At 39.2% G+C, this 21,856-nt stretch overlaps 1 protein-coding gene across 3 annotated transcripts in view; it reads right to left on the reverse strand.

Moving 5' to 3' along the window:
- The window catches only part of MGAT4C (MGAT4 family member C), a 312,936-nt gene that overhangs the window by 42,234 nt on the left and 248,846 nt on the right, over nucleotides 1-21,856 (reverse strand). Inside the window, exon 1 of one of the 3 annotated variants that reach the window (XM_081926598.1) lies at nucleotides 10,976-11,004. The exons of the other annotated variants lie outside the window; for them this stretch is intronic. The gene's annotated coding sequence lies outside the window, so the exon portion shown is untranslated. Of the gene's footprint in view, nucleotides 1-10,975; nucleotides 11,005-21,856 lie in introns of those variants that run through there. 3 annotated transcript variants of the gene reach the window in all.

Genomic DNA, 21,856 nt, shown 5'->3' on the forward strand with positions numbered 1-21,856 from the left:
ACAAAGTGGCTTGCCTAAGGCTACCCTAGCAAGCGGAAGACAGAAATGAAATTTCTACAGCCATTACGTTGTGCATTTTTTCCCCATGTTGAAAGGGCTCTTCACTGTGTGGTGCCAGCTAATTAAAGGATGAATAAATTGCTAGGAAGGGACAGCATGTTTTGTGTGGGGAGGAATTATGCAAAACTTTTAAACCACCTTTTTAGCTCAGAACTAGAAAATAAAAAATGAACAAGTAACATCCTAAAGCTTGTTTGTTGTGTGTTAGTGTGTGTATGCGGTGAGGTGTGTAGAGTGGGGAGAAAAACCTTCCATTGACTTACTTAATTACTTCTTAAGTGGTGACAAAGATAGCAGAATGGAAAGAGAAATTTAAAATGATTTCCACCTCATTTCCCCAAGATTAACAATGTCATAGCCATGAATGAAAAACAATTCAGTGGTAGACAACCCCTCAAATGCTCCTGAATACTTAAAAAGACAGAAAATCAATGCAGCCCATAACTATTGGCACAGACATGTAATGAAGTGTAAAACTTTGGTGTAACAACAAATTAAAACAGCATTCATGTCCAGGCTAATGAAGAACATAAAATGAATTTTTCTTTGTGCAGGAGGAGGGGGTAGGATATTATCCTCTCTCCTGTTTTTCTTTTCTGCATTAAGTAAAGAGGAAAAACACTAAATCAAAAATGTTAAGGAGAAGTTAAGACTTATTATGACCCACAGAGCCTTAGCTCACCTGAGTATTGTCAGGTCAGTGCCACATTTTCAATGAATAACAAGCTTTTCAGGAAGAATTTAAGAATGAATATGAAGAATGCCACAGGCAGGTTAATTGGGTTTGCACCTTGAAGTATTTCTTCCAAATTGGTTATCCACCCATTTTTCTTGCCATTGATGCAGCACCAGATTCTACGAGGAGGTGGAAAGCATCTTCAATACCGCCTGAGAGTAATGGGGGACAGTGCAAAGTGTTTCTGAAAATCAGGTTCAGACATTTTATAAAGACAGAACAGAATGAGTCATGTGTTTGTATGTAGTTTTACATTGTTGGGGAAAAATATTCTTATAAACTTAATATGCCATATTTTATTTGGTATATACATTTGGGGGAAATATTTTTGCCATTTATTACTGTCGTTTTATGTTCACATTTAAATTGAACTTCTGACTGTGCAGGTATTACTGTATTTCTTCTGGCAATGGTACGGAGCTGTTTTCCTTGTTCTCTGCAGGCGCTTAGGATCTTTTCATAATCATTAGTCTGACTTGATGGAAGCTGTCCCACTATATTACCCAAACTAATGACCCCCAAACTGGGAAATTAGTGGTAATGTGTTTATCCTGTGTATATTGTCTGCCAGCTCAAAACTGACATGTGTTATGAGATACAGAGCAGGTAAAGCCACACATTTGATTTTTGATTTGATTTGATTATTTAATGTTTATACCACTTGATATATTAAAAATATCTCTAAGCAGTATACAAAAACTTAAGCAACGACAGATAAACAAAATATTACAATGCAGTTTTTGCATTGACTGTTCCATTAATACAAAGCTACTGATATATTCACATGTAATTCATTTCCCTTCTGATGTCCACTTCCTCCAAGTGCGCCAGCTTGCCCCCATGATTGAGGGAGGCCAGGGTAATGCGATGTGGGAAACACTAAATGGTGTTGTTCCTTTGGGGCAGCACTTTGGGGATGAAACGGGGGTGTGGGTCAGCCCCCTTGTGCTAAAATTATGGTTTTAACAAAGATGGGGTTTTAACCTGGATGGATATTTTATTGGGCGGTGGGGTTGCTTTCCATTATTTTTTAATGTTATACGTTAATTTGGATTTTGTATCTGTTTTAATTATTTTTATTATGAGTTTGGTACTTTTTACATTGTACTTTATGTTGTGGTATAGGGAAGTACAGTGGTACCTTGGGTTACAGACGCTTTAGGTTACAGACTCCACTAACCCAGAAATAGTACCTCGGGTTAAAAACTTTGCCCCAGTATGAGAACAGAAATTACATGGTGGCAGCGGGAAGCCCCATTAGCTAAAGTGGTACCTCAGGTTAAGAACAGTTTCAGGTTAAGAACGGACCTCCAGAACGAATTAAGTTCTTAACCCGAGGTAACACTGTATACAAATTATGATGATGATGGTAATGATGATGATAATGATGATGATGATGACGACGACGACAAAATTATTGGAGTGTGAGCCTATTTTTTTCTGGTAGCATCCAAAGAAGATTGATAGCTTTGCCTCTTAAAAGGTATCTATTTCCATGAGCTACTTAGTTTTATTTGGAAGTTGGCTCTATGTAAATCAAAGAAAGTTGCTCCCAAGTAAATGTTACTGTATCTGGTTCTTCTCTCCCCAAAAAGATACTGATTTGCATCCTTTTCTCCTATTACAGTGGTACCTCAGGTCACAAACACCTTGGGTTACAAACACTTCAGGTTACAGACTCCGCTAGCCCGGATGTAGTACCTCAGGTTAATAACTTTGCCCCAGGATGAGAACATAAATCGTGCGGCGGGAGACCCCATTAGCTAAAGTGGTACCTCAGGTTAAGAATGGTTTCAGGTTAAGAATAGACCTCCAGAACGAATTAAGTTCATAACCAGAGGTACCACTGTACTATTATAATTCAGCAGACTTGGTAGAATGTTTATTCTTTAGAATTGCATTTTCTCATTATTCTCATTAAGCTTTTAAACAATACAAGGCTGACTGTTCTGCTCATGTGTGTGTTACAGGTAGTTGAACAGAGGCAAGCTGCTGACAAATTAACAATGGGTTCCAACCAGCTATATTAAAATCCATTGGAGCTTTGCACACCCACACTATCAAAGCTTATGTTTGGTAATACCAAGCTCACTTTTTAAAAAAATATAACTGGCTGGAAACAGCGGAGGAAAAAATTAACTTGGGATCAGATTTTTATGATAACAACAGATTGCCTTGCTGTCTTGTAGGACTGTAACCAGCATCCAAAGTGTGCTGAAATCAATAAATGTCTCCCAATCTAATTCACTAAACTTGGATCACTAAACATTTCATACTAATTTCTTTCTGGGAGACAGCAACACTGAAGATAATTGGAACACTCCTCTCTACTCTCAATCAATGGCAAAAAAAAAAACTAATAGATTATTCTATGTCTAATTGCCCCATAACCATAAGGACAAACCTCATAAGCAGAAACTCTGACCAAAGAAAAGGCAGGGGAGACAACTTGATGAAAATGTGGGCAGTGAGAGAGAAGGGGAGAGAAAGTATGTTGCTAAAAATATTAAGATCAACAGGAAGGTTTTTAAAAAATACTTCAGAAGAATGAGATCAGCTGAAAATACTGTTTAACTATTAGGTAACGTGAGAAAAGGAAGGATCATGAGATTGCATATGCTGAATAAAATCTCATCTCCCTCCATCCCCCCCCTAAAAAAATTGTTTAGGGGTACTCTCATTTTGACTCAAGAGAATTACCATTTTATAGTTTAAATCGGGGAAAATAAATACAGTAAATGGACAAAAGTTCAAAGATTCACAAAATGTTTTGGGGTCTGCGTACCCCCAGAAAAAGCACTGCTTAGTCCTATAGGGCACCTGCATTGGAAAGAGTTGCTTCTCTTTGTGTTACAATCAAGATAACTCAGACCCCAAATTTCATTAACACTGGATTATTATTGTTTGACACTTGCATTAAATAGCTTTGTTCTTATAATTTGAATTTGTTAATCAACTCAAATTCATAAAGGAAACTTACAACCAAATTTCATACTTTGAAACTATCATTCAAAGTGCATCCTTGAAAATAAATATTCAAAATACGAATTAAAAAATATTCAACAGAATCACTCTGTGTACATATGTGGGCCAAAATTTCATAAAACAATTTCCATTTTTATAATATTTCCTCAAACACAGCCCATTTACCATGGCATAAAATGTTTATTTCAGCCAAGGCACAGTAGGATGGCCAGAATGAATAAGATTACATGCACATTTTATGCAAAATAATGGTGCTGAAAGCCCTCCATTTCAATTCTGTGTTTCAGATAAAAATCCCATTACTATGTACAGTGGAATTCATATATCTGGTCTGAACATTCTTCAAGAACTGGCCTTAAACAACAACAAAAGCAACTATGAAGTCCAAGCCCCAAACACTGACTTGTCATTTTGTCCAAATATCAAGGATGACCATACTGTTATTCAAAAAATGGATCCCATTTTTGTAATAAAGAATTCTACTCAACAATTCAAATACAACAACAATCATAGCTCCATTCAAAATCATTTAGGAATTACATCCAATGCCATTACTGTTTGATAGATGTCACTAGGACAGTTCAAAATCTTGACCTGACAGCATGTAATGATTCAAATCCCTCCATAAAATCAAATAAATGGCTTTTGTCAAGAGCACAAACCTTTTTCTCAGTACACAAACCTATGTTTTCTCTATTCTGTTTTAAATAAAGTAAATCATTTACATTGTTTATTTTCATTGCACCTACAATGAAAGGGGCATGCAAAGCCAGAGCAAATCTACTATAATTAATTCAAAGTTCCAGACTATATTTGTATTCATAAATGTTCCATAAATGAAACATGTAAATAATGCATTAGAGGGCATGTAAAGGAACCAACACAAATAGAAAATGATTTTGTTCAAAACCTTTATGCATTATGTTATTGAAACTCCCTGTGAAATAATTGAAAACAGAGCAAAAAGAGTGATGATCTTACATCTGTAGATGCTGATATAATTATAGCCATTGAAGTATAAAGTTATTTTAAATAGCTAATAGAACATCATAGTCAGCTAATTATAAAAAGAGGCAATTTTCTTCATTAAAAAGCCATAGCATTTCCACAATAGGCGGCAATTAAATAAAAATAAAAATATTGCCAAAGAGTCTCCAATGCAAGAATTTGCTATGCTAGTAAATAAATGGTAAGAATATAGCAGTTCCACTAAACACAAAATGATGATAAATGTGCAGGGACAGTGCCAATGAACTGCATACAGATATGCCGCCATGCCTGGCACAAAGGCCAGCAGAACTGGAGTTTTCTACTAAACTCCAACATCTGAGCATTCAAACAACACATACAGATAGCTTATCGTACTGTGAGAATGGACTGCAAACCCTAGGAGCTGCTACCATCCCAAATGAGCATGCAACCATCTTCAGTGCAATCTATCCTACAGTGTGTTTATACTGTGCCACCACTAACTCTTGCCTTCTCCATCCTGGTATGCAGCAGTGACTGAGCTAGAGGGAGGTCAGGTGAGCAGCACAGACCCACCATGCTATCTGGTACTGGATGACTTGCCCAAGGCCCTCTAAGTATAGCATGGATTAACTCCCTGGCTCCAGTACTAGATCTTGGTTGAGGCAGTGGCATACCAACCCCTGCCAGCGCCCTATAAAACTATAAAACTACTAATTAATAGTGCTTGATCTTCCTTCTGGGTCTCTGATCTCTTTCACCCTAACCCACATCTTCAACAAAATTTCTCACACTCACTGAAGCAAAATATGCCAGCCATATGAATGAAAAAATTGTGGAGGTCACGGAATACTGCAGTGAACTGGTATTCATCTATGCTTGGTGAACTGTGATTACTGCTACTCCCACATAACCCTTTTCAGATGATCAAGAAAATATTCAATGTGAGTTCCCTGCACAATCATTTAGAAGAGCGGAGACATCAGAAATAGAAAGAGATTTAAATTGGTTAGATAAGCTGATATGAATTATACATTTAGCTACTGTATGCTTTATTTCAGGTGGGTAAAATTAAATGTCTAAGGTTTAACTTCCTGAAAGGTTTTAATTAGAGCTGGTCAAATAATTCATGGAAGTTTAACCACCTAATAAGTTTTAGCCTTTGTTTTGCTTTTTTGCCGAGGGTTTTGTAGTAACCAATGCTGTTTTAGTGATCATTTGAGTGTGCATACTATTAAATTGTTCTAGCATGAAAAAAACCACAGTTCACTCAGTCACCAAAGTTTTACTGTTAAGCCAGAACAGCATCTCAAAGAGGCCCTTATGATTAAAACGATAATAATACATTAACAAATAGTTAGATAATTCTTATTTAAGAGTTACTGGAAACTAAGCTGTCTTGGCACTATGAACCAAGCTATACGCAGGAGAAAGTGAAAAGCAATCTGGCTATATGCACCAGGGTTTGCTCACTAAGAACTAACTGGGCTATTTCCATACAGTTGGATTGATCCAAAGTCATTGTTATCGTCACTACATTTTGCAACATCGATAGGTGATGGCATTTATACACATTCAACAAATTTCTTTCAGCATACAATATCCATGGAAATCTTGGAAGAGGGCAGGTTGTGAATCCTTTTCCATATTCATGGAAACAATCATTAAAACAGATTCACATTGTCTTAACATCTGCTGCACAGACAATATTTAATAAAAGTGGGGGAAACTGTAGCTTTTCTCTATACTTGTACTAAAGTCCTCTTTTTCTTTCTCTATATTTGTACCAAAAGTCTGAAGAACACTTCTTTTCAGAGCTTGTAAGCTGCCTCATCAACAGACGCCATTCCACTATCCTGTTGACTTACAATTCATCTACCAAGGGATTAATTTACTTGACATAAAGTTTAGCTCTAGAGGCTAAATATTGGAGCCTTGATCTACTGAGGGAAGAAACAGACAAACCAAGGCTGTGGTGAACAAAGAAATCAATGAACAGTGCTGTAGAAAGATGCCATAATGAACCAGCTGGTTACAATGGCCTACAGCCTTAGCAGGCATCCTCAGTACTAACAGCATTAAACTCCACACAGAAGAAAATGAACTGAAGTCTATCCAGTTGAATATAATTCTTTGCAGAATTTCCATATGGTCAGAGAAAAACAAATTCGAAGTCACGATAAGCCATATATTGGATGCCTAGCCAGGATAAAATATCTCCCTCAAGCTGAATGGAATTATCTCAAAGAGGACTGGTGCTGGGTTGATACTGGGGTGCCTGCCTATAGTGGAACGAACAAACAAACTGCCTTCACTGAAATGGTTGTGAGCTAATCCACTTCCAGAAACATTCTGCTGTAGGAAGTCATTTTACTCTGCCCAGAACTGTGAGCACACAGCTTCCGATTAAGGCCCGTAAAAGCAGAAACCGGGCTTGAAAATAAGTACATCTTCTGTAGTGTAAATCAGGCAGTTCCAGATGTTGAAACCTGCTGTCAATGCTTTCAGCTCCTCTCCCCATTATCATATATGAGCTGCATCTATGGCTTGCCCTTGCTGCATCCATATTGTCGTTTATGGTACTGTTATGTACAGGCATCACAATGGGCTCAAAATGTAAATATGGTAGGCAGTTAGAAGCAGCCACGGCAGCTCAGGGTCTGGATCCAAACACATGTGCTATCCCCACCCACTCCAGGGAACAATTTCCAAGCATCAAAATAATATACTTTAAAACAGGAGTATTATATGTAAGTAATGTAAATGGGAACACAATGCATCATTTATGTTATTCTGGAAAATCAGGGAATTTTGTCACATTAACTTGATAATGATTATGATTACATTTGTATTACATCTTTCCTCTATTACATTTCTATCTCACTTTTCTTCCAAGGAGTTCCAGGTAATATGCATGGTTCTCTCCCATCTATTTTATCCTGTTATGTACATTAGGCTGACTGTTAGCTCAAAGACACATAGTGAGCTTCATAGCTGAGTAGGGATTTGACCCCTGGTCTCCTAGGTCTTAGGTTCACCTCTTTAATGGTTATAGTACATTGGCTACCTTCAGGAACATGCTTTCCAGACACCACCTAATCCCTTGGCTAGTTTCCTCAGTATATCTAGACACCAAGCAAAATTTCAGCCCCAAGTAGTTTACAGATCTTCTGGCTGGAGATCTCAAAAATCCTCAAATGAGATGGGGTATTTTCATGTGGCGAATCTGATGTGTGTAATATCTCCACATCTTGCCAATAAGCTCCCATTAAAAACATGGGTGGATATATCCATGCATTCCTTAAGCCATCTGAATTAGTTAACCAAGTTCAATGTCTTTTTTTAAAAAGGGGGGGAGGAGGGGGCAGCTGTGTAGCTGTGGAGATGCAGGGTATGCCAGCCAGCCAACGAGAAGATAGAGTATGTCCCTTGTTCAAAAAATCAGGCGATGGGTTTCTCTTCAAGATGACATATCTGAAGCGAACACTTCTAGAATTTTAATCCCTTAGTTGACACTCTTATTCACTTCCGTGATTGGCAAGGCAACATCAACCTGTTTTATAACACTGTTTGTGTTATAAATGTCACCTCAATTAATGAACAGTTTATAAATTAAAGCAGAACACACATTGATATTTATTAAAGTAAACATGACATATGCTTTGATGTACTATTTCTCACCTTTTATTTCAGGTATCACAGAGATGGCAACATCATTTAAATATATTGGCTCTGGAGAATTTATGGTCTTGTCTTTCACTGACTTCCAAAGACATAAAGCAAAACAACAACAAAAACAGTGCAGCTCCTTTGAGTTATGAGAACAACAAATTTTCAACATATCAAGAACTCTATGATGACAGGACAGAATAACTTGCCTCCTTATCTAGAATTTATTACTCACAGTTTCATCCCTATACACAATGGAACCTCTGTGTCAGAAATATTCAGAGATGCTCCATAGCACTATGAAATCTGAAATGCTGCTTAAAGCATATTTCTGCTCATCTTTCACCATCTAAACATATGAAATAGTGTGCCCCCAAAGTCACTCAATGCCTCATAAATGCATTCTGTCTTTATCACCATTTTTTCAGGGCAAAGGAAACCAAACAAGATGAAAGACTTTGTCCTGGGAAACATTAGTAGTGTCGGACCTTTATTTCCTATTTAGAAAATACTGTCAGAGATACTTGTTTATTAACTTTCCCTTGTTCATCTGACCTCTGGTTAGTTGGATCACTGCTGCTTACTGGAAGGTAAAGGGACAGGACAAGGCAGCAACAAGGTTGGTGTGGTGCAAATGCACCAGCAGAGTCAATCAGGTGCTCTTCCCAGTTTGTTTGCACTATGCCAACTATGCCACTGCCTCTTCCCTCCCCCTCTACCTCCCAGTAAGTATCGGTAAATGACCTGCTAGAGATCAGTGAGTGATGCCACCACACCATTTTATACTGTCTGAACACTCTTCTGAAGAGCCACAAACAATAGTGTTGCTGCTTAATACTGGAGAGGAGGCTGCCAAAAGGGGGGGAGGGTTATGATAGAGCAAATTAGTGTTGCAAGCTTGGACATGCAAATCGCAGTGAGGGAGACTACAGATTTGTACCAGGCATGTTCTAGAGGTTCGAAGCACTGTTAGATAATCTTAGGAATGACCCAAGAGGCATGTGAAACTACATTTCCCATCATACTTCTCCAGAGCTTAATAAATGCTACAGAAGAAGGCTTTCTCAGTATTTCCACAGCTTTCAAAAACATTTTAGTAGGAAAGGATACTGCTGCATCAGAGGAAGCATCTGTTAAACCCAGAACTGAAGTAATGCTGAGCTGATCCCAAACTCCTGCTTGTGTATACAGTGGTACCTCTGGATATGAACGGGATCTGTTCTGGAGCCCCGTTCGCATCCAGAAGCAAACGTAACTAGTGAAGGCACATCTGCGCACGTGCATGTCACTTTTCGCCGCTTCTGCACATGCGCGTGATGTCATTTTGAGCCTCTGCGCATGTGCGAGCGGTGACACCCAGAAGTAACGCGTTCCGTTACTTCCTGGTTGCCGCAGAGCACAACTTGAACACGCTCAACATGAAGCATATTCAGCCCAAGGTATGACTGTACTCAGCTCATCATTAGCTAGGAAGCTCCAAACTAAGTTTAGACTCCAGACTCTGCAGTTCTGATTTTTAGCTGCATCACTAGCAAAAAATAATAATAAATGGTGCTGTCTGTCTTGCATCACCACCAGAGTCTGTTGGAAATTTTCCAAAGCAGTTGTCAAATCAAATAATGTGTACAAAAATACATATACAAGGTAAAGTGTACATTAAAGTGTATATATTATTGAAAATGGGATGAAAAAGTGCATTGTATTAGGGGAATTTTCATGAAAAAAACTTATGCCTTTGACAAACTTCTGTGTATCAGGAGAAATTCACACAAAGGTGCTGATGGATTTTCACGAGGATATTAAAAAAAGATCTCAAACATGCAGAAATGTGGAGAATTGAACATTCAAAACATAGAAAACCAGGGGGGAACAAAACAGGCAGATTTGCCCATCCCCAGTCCTCTAAGAATAGATGAGACAAATTCAAGGAAGAGAGTTCTACCAACAGGTATTCACTATGATAGCTAATTGGGTACTTCTATATGTATGGGTCATGCACTTCATAGAATCATAGTCCAACCCCCTGCAGCTGTCCCATACGAGGATTGAAGCTGTGACCTTGGCATTAATAGCACCACACTCTAACCAACTGAGCTACCCACTTCAAAATACCAAACGCTGGAGACAAAAGACAGGACCAAGTCGTGACTGTGGTACTGTGTATGTGAGAGCTTCCATGCTGTTGGAAACACAATATTTTCTCCAGTTTTAATCAAATCACATCACAGCCTTCTGAATGACAGCTAAGGGAAACAACACAAAAGGTATTACCCCCCCCCCCGAATTCTGTACATTGCTTAGAATATAATGTGGGGGAGGGATCAAGTATCTGATTTCACTAACCATGTGTATGATATAGTGATGGTCATGATGTATGTGTGTGAGAGAGAGTACGTTGATACAAACATATGTATTATTTTCAGATGGAAAGCTGTATTTCACATTGGGTGGTATGAACAGTCTCCACCATCCCTGTTATATATAATTCTTGAAAATGCATTATTGTGTGTCCTGTTTGCTCATTACATTCAATATTCATATCTGAACGTGACTCACCTTGACAACCTAGCCATAAGGCTGTGAAAAATGTAGATCTGAATCAGGGCCATTTCATTTCCAGCTTTCCCACGGCTGCAGAAGATTTAACAGCTGCATTGAAATAAACTCACAGAGTAAAATGCCGAAGGCTTTAAAACAGCCCAGGGGAAGGAATAGGTAAGGTATCCCATATATTTGGTTTTCCAATAAGAACACTATACAAACACTGTTGAAATGTGAATGCCATTATTTTAGGTGCCTAAAGATGGATTCAAGCTGTGCACCTCTAAACCTCACCATGCCTAATAACTGAATCCACCCTCATTCTGAAATAACAATATTTTGCCTGAAGCAATTCCCGTGTTTATAACTCTGTAGCTCAAGCAAAATAGAATTTTGAAATGTTGTAGGGTCAAACTCTCTGAATGGTTCAGGATAGGTTGAAAACTGTCAGCAGTATAATTCTGCAAGGTCAATTTTTTTAATCTTCATCTCCTCACATTCTTTACATCAAACAAATATTCGGGGGAGTGGGAGCTGGTGGCACTATTGAGCAATCAGGACATTTCTGAATTAAGTCCTGTTTGAATGAATTACCGGTAAAATGCTTTCATTTAAAAACAACAACAACAATTGTGATATATAGTGGTACCTCGGTTTAAAAACAGTCCTGTTTACAAACAATTTGGTTTAAGAACTCCACAAAACTGGAAATAGTGTCCCAGTTTATGAAATTTACCTTTAAGAAAGGGCACCGGTGGCAGGAGGGCTCATTAGGGAAAGTGTCCCTCGGTTTAAGAATGGTTTCAGTTTAAGAACGGACTTCTGGAACGAATTAAGTTCATAAACTGAGCTACCACTGTATAAACACATAATCATTTTTTAAAATCCAAATTGCCATGTTTTTGACCATGTGAAAGACAGTGAGATGTGTTCAGCCATGCCACTGTTATATAGAGTAATAGAAATGGAGAATTAGACGAGGTCCTGAGCATCATCTAGTCCAATCATCTGAATGACATATGGCCATTCTATGAGGGAGAGTCAATCACCTTCCAATCCATTCCATTGTTGAGCAGGTCTTACCACCAGAAATGTCTTCCTTATGTTTAGTCACCCACACCCACAAACTCACAATCAAGTTTCCAAACAGCTCAGCAAACAAACAACCTTAATTCAAAAGACACAAGCTCACTCTTTTCAGTCTCCACCACCAAGCCCTCGCAAACACCCCTGTTTGCAAGTCCTGTTCAAAATCTCCTGGTCATGAGCTCCCAGATTTACAGAAGCATACTGAAATGGATAATGTAGCATTTCATATAACATAAATAGTAGAATGACGTTCCAAGGGACTGAAATCAAAATACCAAATAATTCAGGAAAAACCCTACATATAATGAAACACATTGCATAAATGGTAAGGCACATCTGTCAATGTGATTGATACAAATTAGCTGGAAATTGCCCAATAAAAGAGTCACAGGTGTATTCAGAAAAAGCAGCTTAGCAGAGTATGGAAAAATCAAAGTCGCCTTGATTGTTGACACAATGTAAACAAGATCCTCAAAGTAGTTCAGGACTCTGACACAATTTTGTTACCACCTCACCTCCTCTGCCACCCTTCTACACTTCTCTGCTTGCTTTTCCTTCTTCCTATAAGATGTTTTGCACGGCTTGGTTGAAACCCAGCAACAATGTGGTTTTTATCTGTGATATTTTTTTTCTTACCCACATTGCCACTCATGTTCCTGATGTGGGCAAGCTAAGTGAAGCATGCTGAGGAATGCTTTCTAGTACTGCCTCTAAGGTGGGCTTTGGAGAAATTCCTTGAAATACAGAAATTTGGAGTGTTTCCTTGGCTGATCTGCCCCTCTGCTAATGTGGAGATACTCTGACTCTTTGGCCTACGTAGTTATTTGGGCAAGAGGACTAGATCAGTCTCTCTTCTTATTTCCTAGCTTCCATAGCCCTGGTGTGTGTGTGTGTGTGTGTGAAAAAGGTGGAATGTGCTGGGAAAGGCTGGTTCCCAGGGAAATGTCTTCTTAGGTTCAGCTGACATCCCATTCTAGATATCTGCTATGAAGGTAAATACCTACCTCTGCTAGGGAGCTCATTAAGCCTACTGAATGATTTGAGACCAGGGGCATTTTACTCCATAGTATTGTTAAAAGTAAGCAAGTGTGACCTAATTGTGGTGTGGATGAGAAGTCATTGAGAACACCAATAAAGCTATGCTGAACTTTCCAAAGAAGCTTGGATTTCTACAGATTAAATAATAATGCTAATTAGGTAGGAACCTTTTGTTACATGGAGAGTAGGCTATTATTGTCTATTAGTCTAAAACATATTTTTTTTGTACTAATGAAATAGCGTTCATGAATGAAAATATGAAAGAACATTTGGGGGCTTTTGATCATTTTTCAAGGAGGTTAGAACACTTTCATTATTGTTGGGTACAAAAATGTCCTCTGACTGTTCCTTCTCCAAATATCCTTTGGGTGTTTCTTCCAAAAAGCTATATTCATTTCAAATTGCTTTCTCCCCCCAGACCTTATAACTTCCCCAACCCTTTTTGCAGCATAAAACAACTCATTATATCACTAAAAGGTAATGCAATGTACAAGGTCACCTCTTAGTTGTATGCATATTTATGTGGGTGAACCAAACAACAAGAAACCTGATTTATGACGGGAAACTCTGAATGCCACCTTCATTAATGGAATTTATTTAAAAGTGAAGATCCTGTTTTATTGAGATTTCTCACCCACCCTATTCTCAAAGTCCTTACATTTCAAAATATTTTGAAGATCCAGCTAAAGATCTTTCTTTTTTTAAAGTAGGACCACTAATGGGACTCCTCACAATGAGTGCAAACAGAAACAAAAGTTCTTGAAGGACTTTTGGTGATCATCAAGGAAAAATGAATGCCTCATTTGTGACACACATACAAGTAAACCTACAGATTAAAATTAAAATTCAAAATGTTGCTCTTCATTGATAATGGCATTTTGAACAGGATAATGGGGAGGAGGTAATATCTCACATTCCAATGTATTAGTTTGGTTCGGCCATAGAGAATTATAAGACAATGATTGGCCCCTGTTTTGGTTTGCACACTCTCTCCTTCTCCTATGGAATACTAGTGAGGAGGGGTCTGGAAGCACCCACTTCCATTTCTGTTTAACCCCAGTTTGTCACATAATATAAATCTGTGGTTTGTCTGAAACAAGACGACTTCAAACCATAAGGTTACGAAACTGGCTGGTCTCAACAAACCATAGTTAAGTTTAAGTACCATTTTTACAGCATGTTTGATGGCGGTTTATCTAAAGGGAGAGCTGCCAATCTTCTTATTGTGGCCACACAAGGCGATGATAGGGATGGGGAAGAGTGTGAGCCCAGGAAAAGCATGACTCATTCTCATAATGTTAACAAAATTTAGCGTTATGAGCAAACACAGTTGTTTCATACAAATTCTTGCAGCATGCTTTGAAATTGCCTTACTTTTGTAGAGGAGCTTAAAGACTAAGAGAAAAACCAAGTCAATGCATCAACTGATGTGGTTACTCAGACAATATCAGATAGATGATAGAATCACTGCACTATTAACTCTTGCAGAAAATATTTCTACTTGACTTTGTATGACTCCCCCCTGCGGCTATGCTCAATCCACTCTCTTTAAATTGCATTTCATTTTTTGATGAACAATGTCTGGCAGGGCCTAAAATGTGTGCTACTCAATCCTGTGGGGAAAATGATACACAAACTAAAATGAAATAGAATAACTCAAGTGAATACACACAGAGAGAAAACATCATATGTATGAAGCCCAGTTCCCTGTTCTCCATGACCTGGTCCAAGACTGACATCAGAAGTAAAGGGACCCTCAGCAAAAATGCTCTCCAGTGGGCTCCCTCTGATAGTGATGGACCCTTCTGTTTGGTGGGCTTGCCAGTGTCCATGAGTGTTGACAGCAAACATCACCACTGTGACAAGGTACCTGCAAGCTACCCACCATTATGATGCTTGCACAATGCTCTGATATAGCATTCCACTGGGTTATCAACCAGTCATAGGGAAACTTATGGCTTCCAATTAGCAGACATCAACTGCTAATAGCCCAGTCAATATACTGGGACAATATACGTGTCCCAGAAATTTTTGACAAAGCAAGAATCCTGAGCTGAAGTGGGACATTTTGGACAGAATCAAGGTCTGGCCATTGTGTAGAAATAAATCTTATTTAACACAAGAAATAGGTTTTTTAAGCTTTACTTGCAGAACTTGATTTTAAATGTTACAAAAACAAGTTAATTATATATTGCAAAAAAACCAACAAGCAATTAGTTTCAGCATTACATTTTTTTTCTCACACTCATCCCAGTGTGAGGCTCTAAGCATGTTTACTAAAATGTAGCTTCTCTGCTAAAAAATGTAGATACTGTGTCTATCTCATTCTCCTGCATGCTGGCAACTGACTACATGCAGCTCTGTGTTGCAAAGCAATCCCATTTTTGCAAATGCTGATAAGATACTAAAGCTTCAGCTTGCCTGTTGAATCACAGACCTAATACCTGAGATCTAGTCACAAGGCTTAGGCACAAGGTTGTCTACCACACCCAGCGGAACAATACTGGCTATACGCCTAAAACTTACAAATAAAACATTTTATGTAAATTAAACTTTTAACAGGGTTTTCAGACAGCAAATGGAGGGCAGGAGAAGGAGATGTATGGAGGCTGCCTGCAGGCGTCTCTCTCTCCTTCTCCCTGACTTCATGTTTAAATAGAGTTTAAAACCTTAGTTAAAGGCTGTGTATGGTCCCTAATTTGGTTCAGAGCCGAGTTCTGAGCCATGTCATCCCCAGGTCAGATCAGGATCTCTCTGAAGTGCCAGATCAGGTCCTGTATTGGATTTGATGGGATTGCACAGTCTATACACACCTTCAAAGGCCTGACACAAAGTGTCAGCTTTCTGCTCCCACCATCTATCTTGTTTTCCATGGTTCAAGTAGCAATAAGTGATGGGTTAAAGCTATCTCATTTAAATCAACTGCACAACTAGCCATAGTTAAAATTGGAATCCTCTCCTTCCGTCTCAGGAGATTTGTAGTATGAAATATAGTATGAAATAAAGGCTATAATGGATATTTTAAAACAGTGCAGTTTATTTCATGTTTAGATCAGCAGATTGTGGAGAAAGGGGTTCTGAGCACCTTTTACAACAACTGAAGCATGCATATTCTCTTGGAAGCAATTTCCTCACATGGTGGCCCAATGCTGGCAGCCAGCCGCAGTTCCACTTTTTGGGTCAGGCCTGACCCGGGGCCAGAAGTGGCAGGCTCCAGTGCATGAGTGTGCCACCCCTAGCACATCCTGCAAACACCTCAGCACATGTGTGCCTGCCCCGGGCAGTGATAGGAGATGCTATTACCCTGGCTCCAGGTGAACTCAGAGGTTTGCTTCTCATCTTGTGTGTGTGAACCCAGATCAACAGTACATTGTAAAATTCCTCTTAAAATTAGTTTTGAGGAAGAGGAGCACGTACAGCTTCTGACCTGCAGTGGGGAGAATATAAGCCTCTTTGCTATGAACCCTGTTAATGTAAAGGTCAAGCATAATGCAAAGTTTGCAACACAAAAGCTCTGCTCCTTTGTTACATTCAAATGCTATTTTGTGCCCATAAATTAATTTGAATTTGGGGCCTCAACATAGACAATCCTCACTTTGATTTTGCTTTGTTTCCTTTGTAAATGTTCCAAACTTGAAGCGGGGTAGAAAATGATATGGCTGTCATCGTTGGCTTTTCTAGTTTAATTAGTGTTTATAAATCCAGCTGAAAGCAGATAACAGATTATGGACAAAGCGGAAGCATCCGCCATCCGGCATGAATGAAAGCCATTGTTCATTTCCTCCTATTTCACCTACATTAATGAAACTGGTAATAGTTTTGGACCCCATGCCATTTTGTCATGTAGTTACAGCTTGTCCTTTCACAAAAGAAAATTAGAAAACTGCTGAGTATTATAGATATTAACGGTTGCTGGAACAGTATAATAAAAGGCTCCTTTTCTAAAGCACTGCCAAGCTTTCATGTCATTATTCATGAATGAGTAATGTATTCAAAAGGAGAAGAGTGCTGATCTCCAAGGATGTGGAGCAGCAAGAAGGAAGGATGGAAAGAAAAATTCATGTAAAACACAAATGCTGGGGCTATGCATATTGAACGTTTTTTAGAATGAAGTGAAAATGAACCCTACTTACAGGGAAGGAAGGTGCCTTGCCAATCAGGGGGAAAGATTCCTGACATCCACAGAAATGTACAGGTAACTAGGCAGCCGGAGAAGGGGGAGGAATCACTAAAGCTTTGAGAATTTCCACAGAAAGAGGAGAGTTCCATCTACTCTTTCCTTCTGAGCAAAAGCTTAAGAACCCAGAGAAAGGTAAGGATGCCTATTCAGCTCTAGTGCCTAACCGTGCGCATTATTCCACAAGTTAAACAATGCTGTTTATTTATTCATTCAGTTGCTTACTTTGTTATTACTAGATGGCTGCTCATCAGCATGTGTTTGCTGTGATGCTTACAAAAAAGAGTCAAATATAATACTGAATGGCAAGATAATGAAATGCTTAAGCGTCACATGAAAATCCCCTTTCTGGTAGAGTAAATGTAATTTAATTAGCAGCCCAGTTTATGAGATCTAAAATACTTCAGGTCCTGTTGATTACATTGGCAGACTTTGAGCACAATTTGGTCCATGTTTCCTCAGAAGGCTACTGCTCTGTGTTCAGAAGTACTCACTCCTCAGTAGGGACAGCTAGGACTGGGGCCTCATTCGCAAATTACTTAGCTCTGATTTATTTCAACTGGAGATGTGCAACAGGCCTGTTCTCAAGACATTTGGCTGCCTGAGACTAAGGACAATATGGTGCCTCTTCAAATCCACGTAGAGAAACCAACTGAACCGGAAGCTGCAACTTACTTTGACACTGGTGACAGTTAGTATCCTCCAGAAAGCAGACTCGTTTAGGAGGTGCTGGGTAGGCTGTACGTCACACACAGCTCTATCATCCAACAGAAGGGATTGGCCCCTGGACTCAGGAGGAATGCCCTTTAGGTTTCTGCCACTACCCTGCCACACACAGACATAGAACATCTGGCTATCAGGGGCAGCTGCCTCACTCTATCTAATGGTAGAGCTGGTCCTGATGGAGCAGCCTTATTCTCTGTGTGATTTTTCATAGCTCTGAATGATTATTCAGAACTAGGATCCCAACTTCTATTTTTCTGCCATGATTTAGTTGTCCAATATCTCCAGCCTTCCCCAATGTACCTCCTGCTAGGTTATAATTTTGAGGATGATCACTTGGCAGCCAAGGTTCCTCTTTTGCAATCTCTTCCTTTCAGGAGCCACCAGAAGAATGAATCACTACAATGGGTCTGGAAGACAACATTGAGCTGTGCATTACCTAGTAGTTACCCAGATTCTTTGGTGGGGAAGGCAGGGATGTCATCATTCTGCAGACAGCTTCAAATACAGTAAATAAGTGTTTCCTTTCTTCTCATCTTCAAAGAAGACATAGCTTGCTAGGTAGAATGGGCTGACAGCTGTAATCAATGGCGAGGAAAGTGGCATGCAATATTCCTTTGGGCAGCCATAAATTGCATGCTACCTTGATCGTAAAGAAGAAGTTGCAAACTCTTATAACAAGGGATACATAAAAATGAGATGTGAAACTGCAGAGATTTAGGGCCTTCCTAAAGGTTTTATTTGTCACCTAACTTCTGTCACACACACTGGAAGAGATGATGATAACATGTACATATATTGAATACAGCATGTGAATTATTTCCTAGATCCAAGGGAGTCCAAGTCACATCTGATGCTATATTCACAAAACAGCTGCAGGATGAAACTGCAGGTACTCTGTTGACTTCACTATATTAAACCAAGAAGCACTGCATTATTATTAATATCACTGAGCACCATGCATTTAAGGCCAAAATGAAATTAGGGTGGTTATGTATTACACATCACTGGAAGGCTGTCATTTGGATGATGTACCGTACAACACTAAGAGCTGCTGTTCCAATGAAGTATTGCACCAAATGCCATCACTCTGGTGATATATTTCACCCTAGCATAAGAACCAATGCGAAAATAGATCGTCAGAGCAATCCCTAAGGGTAATATATCCCCTCAGCCACTGCAATACACTTAGTGTTGGATTATCGCTTGCTTGGTGTGTATGCATTTACATCTGGAATATTTTCATGTATTCCTGCCAGGGACATTTATGGAGTGTTGTTTTTTATTGTTGTTGCATGTGTTTACTTGAACCTGAAATTTCTTTACAGCTGCAGACTATTTGTGGAGAAATGTAGGTGGTCAATTACATTTCTGTTTCCCCTCCTTATTTAAAGCTGGGGCACACACAGATTATTACTACAAACACATTATGCACTTAGGGCAGAACAGCATGGGCTTTATTTAAAGCATCTAAATGCACAGTTGATGAACCACTAACTCTCTCACAGACCACATTGCGCCTTCTAAATCCTTTAGTGATACTTATGGCCAAGTTAGATGGATCAGATGCCCAGGGCACAATCCCATCAAAATAAAGCATTTTAGAATCTCATCAGTTCAATGGGAGAGTTAAGCACAGAGCTTAAAATTGCTTCACATTGGCTGGATCATGCTCACTGAGAGTAGCAACACAGAAATTATGATGGCAGTTATGAAGACGTAAGTACAGTGAAAGGCTAGCATGACTCTCTGGTATTAAATACAGCAGTGGTGCATGTGGGGATTTGGCAAAGGTAACATGGGGCTGTGCAGGTGCCCTGGTAAGGCCAACCCAGCACTCCCACCAGCAGATCCACACAGTCTCAATCCCACCACTGCCCCATCCCAGATCTGTCCACCTAAGCAGCACTCTTGCCAGTGTTAGAAGCCCAGTGCCACCCTACCGCATGCAACGCTGCTGGGCATATGCTTTTATTCATGCAATAATATTTTGAGATTTCATTTTCACTATGCAAAGCAGCTATGAAGCGAAGGCTGGAGGTGGAGGAGTTGGGTTGGAAAACGAACCTGTTAACAGGCAAATTTAGCAGCCATGGCATCTTCCCTAACACAATCAGCAGGAACTCCAAGCAGGAGCATGGAGAGCAGTTTTATTTCGTTTTCAGCTGCTCTTGGCTAGTGCTTCTGTAGCATTAAGGGTGATTTGGGCAGAGTAAACAAAGAAACCACACTAGACCATAATTAAGCAACCGTCTGGGTTCACATATAATGTTAAGCCATACTTAAGGTTAGTAAGCTAACAACAAACAATGGCTTACTTTTAGTGGCAAACCATAGTTAACAAACCAAGCAACTTGTTAAGATATTGGTCAGTTTATGCTAAACTATAGTTTATTAATTAATATTTGTTTAAACCATGGTTTAACATTACATATGAACAAAGCCTTTCTTACATTGACCTGGTTTGCATAACACAGTAAGCTAAACAATGGTTTACTTGGACCATGTGAAAAATTCTCCTAGAGAGGAGTATTGCTCCTTCCTTGATCATCATCATCATATGCTCCCATGTCACACACTGCTAAGCCATGATTTAGCTTAGTGTGTCATCTAAACTGGGACTCATGGTTAAGCTCACAAACTTAAAACTTCCCTCATGGCTAATGGGCAGGGATGGTGGAAGTTGTAGTTCAACATACAGAAGCCACCATCCTGGCTACCACTGGTGTAATCTTTATTTCAGTGCCTGTTCTCCGATTGTTGAATTCCACAAGTTAGTGTACAGGGCCAAGGAGGGGTGGTAGATGGGTGATCTTGGCTTTGGGACAAGGCATGGCATAAATGAGCTTTCATTCATTTCAGGGCTTCAATTTTCTATCAGTATTGTTTTGTAATGCAACATAATGAAAATGTAACAGAATAAAAGTCGCTTAAATCTCACCATAATATACAGTTGATATAGCAGCCAAACATTTTGTACACACTTCAGGCAGTCATATTATTAAAGTTAATGGCATCTGTAAGAGGAAGACAAACTCACCGGCTTGAGACTGTAATGAGATAAGCTTGCAGTCTGATCCAGTTGCATGCAAATGATCTCATCTGAATTAAATTTATGTCTGCATTTCAATAATACCCTGAAAAGTATGGCAGTTCTCTTTTCACTTTCCTTTTCTAAGATTTCTATAGTTTCTTTCATTTCTACTCCTCAGAAAATAACCAGAAGGTCACAGATTACTCTGAATTTCCTGGATGTATCGGCTGTGAAGCTCTTATATTGGTTACAGAATATGAACTTCAGAATCCCAACATTTAAAAAAAGGTTTTAGATGGCTTGTGTCATTCTGCGAGTTGAATAAAATGGTTTTTGACTTAAACTGTAACCATGCATTTCTAAAGAATAATGAGATGCCAGGACCTCATATTTTGATGAAAAATGTATTAACGACCTTAATTACATTTTAATCCAACAATCCATTTAAATGCACATTTGAAATGGTGAGGTGATACTGCAGAAGCCATGCTATGCAGAAGCTTGTGCTTTTTACTAAAGCTGGGCAGATAGTTTTGGTGCAGGTGGGGGCAAAAAGAAACCACCCAATAAAACAAAGAGTGATAAATCTTGCAAGTTCCCATGGGAGAAAAGGGTTTGGATTCCATTACATAAATGTTATGGCAAGGTTGTTGTTTTTTCTACTTCTAAAGTTTGATGGAAGATGCACATGTCCACAGAGGAGCATCCCATCTCTAAACTGAAATACATCACCAATTGGGGTAGCCAGCATGATGCCTTCCAGGTGTTGTGGACTACAATTCCTATCAGTTCCAGACAGCATGGCCTATAGTCATGGCTGGTGGACCTTGTAGTC

Source organism: Podarcis melisellensis, assembly GCF_964234715.1.
Source record: "Podarcis melisellensis genome assembly, chromosome: 10".
Lineage (NCBI taxonomy): Eukaryota > Metazoa > Chordata > Lepidosauria > Squamata > Lacertidae > Podarcis > Podarcis melisellensis.